The following is a 1,602-nucleotide window of genomic DNA, read 5'->3' as shown; positions in this document are numbered from 1 at the left end:
AGTCTGAGTGCACAACCAGTTCAACTGCCCAATCAAGTTTCTCAACTGTTCTGTTTCTTCCTTGGTGGCAGGATCCTCTTTTCATTTGGCTTCCTTTATCAGCTTATTTTCCAATTTATTAGCAGCTTCTAAAATCTCTCGGTCATAAGGACTTCTACTTCTATTGAGATTCCTAGCTTGCTCTCTAGCCCTCATTCTTGTTAAGTTACGACTTCCACTTGCATTCCTCTCCCTTTCTGGATTACTACTATCTGGTCTTTCTACCCGTGCGAGCAGAGCCCAGTGATTTTTTTCTAGGGCCATGACCAATTTCTGGTAGACTGTTAGAACTCATACTGTGCTTCCACATCTTTACCTCAGTTTGCCAATCCATAGGTCTTGTCTCTTGTCCTTCATCCTGCACATTTAGCCAATGTTTGTATTTAGTAGTGGCCTTTTCTGCTCTCCCTATGATGGTGGCATCCCTCCACACACTGGTCCCTTCTGGCATGTACTACTTTGGGTAGTTGCCCTTTTGGATGATTAGCATTATCCTGTACCTCAGCGTTACTTCATTCATAGTCAGTCAACCCTGTATCTGCAATCGTCTGCTCCTCATAACTACCCAGTATATGTGTATGTGAAGTGCATGGTGCCTCCTCGTGTTCTATGTCCTGTTCAGAACCTGTAAAGGTATACTCAGTACCAATTAACCGTGAAGAATGTACCCTAACAGTTTGATTACCGTTTTGCACAATTATTACTTTCCCATCACTCCCTAATACCTTTCCAGGTCCTTTCCACTCTTTCCGACCTTCCCTTTTAAAATATACCATGTCTCCTTGTCTAAACTGTATTCACGATGGTGTTAGGCTGTGCCGTAGGGCTTACCGAATTTTCTCCAAAACCTCAGCTTTAATTAAAGCTTTTCTGCCCACATGCAAAGCATTCAGATGAGATGAAAAGATGGAGATACTGCTAGTCCCTTCTGGAGCAGGGGGAGCATCCAATAACACTGAAGGCAACTCCAGATATCTTCCGTACACCAACTGGTATGGACTGTACCTCCCAACCATTTGCAAAGAGTTATTTGCGTGCGCTGCCCATGTTAGCTCTGTTTGCAATTTACAATCTGGTTGTTCAGCTAATATTTTATGTAACATGTCATCCATTACCGCTTGGTTTCTTTCACAAAGACCATTACTAAACGAGCTCTCAGCTGCAGTGCCCATGACTATGATGTTTAAATTTTTGCACATCTCCAAATTCCTCTTTGGCGAATTCCCCACCATTATCTGTGAAGAATTTTGTTGTTGTTCCTAATCCTGTTCCTACCCATTTCCCCATGATCTTATCGACAATGGTCCTTTTGTCTTTACTATGTATCACAGTGGATAGGCTAAATCTGGTTGCCATATCTAAGAAGTGTCGTAAAAAAATCCCCCTATCCTTATCCCAAACTTTCAAGTCCATTGCCACTACAGCGTCAAACTCTCTGGCTAGTGCCAAGCTCACAACATGTCGCGGTGGTGTCTTGCGATATTTAAGACAAATTTCACACTGAGCAGTGATTTGTTCAATAAGGTCATCGTATCATTTAACGACCACTCCCGCATCTTGAAG

This window comes from Cetorhinus maximus, chromosome 12 (genome assembly GCF_964194155.1).
Source record: "Cetorhinus maximus chromosome 12, sCetMax3.hap1.1, whole genome shotgun sequence".
Taxonomy (NCBI): domain Eukaryota; kingdom Metazoa; phylum Chordata; class Chondrichthyes; order Lamniformes; family Cetorhinidae; genus Cetorhinus; species Cetorhinus maximus.
The sequence above is the reverse complement of the archived record's forward strand: the minus strand, read 5'-3'. Positions refer to the sequence as shown.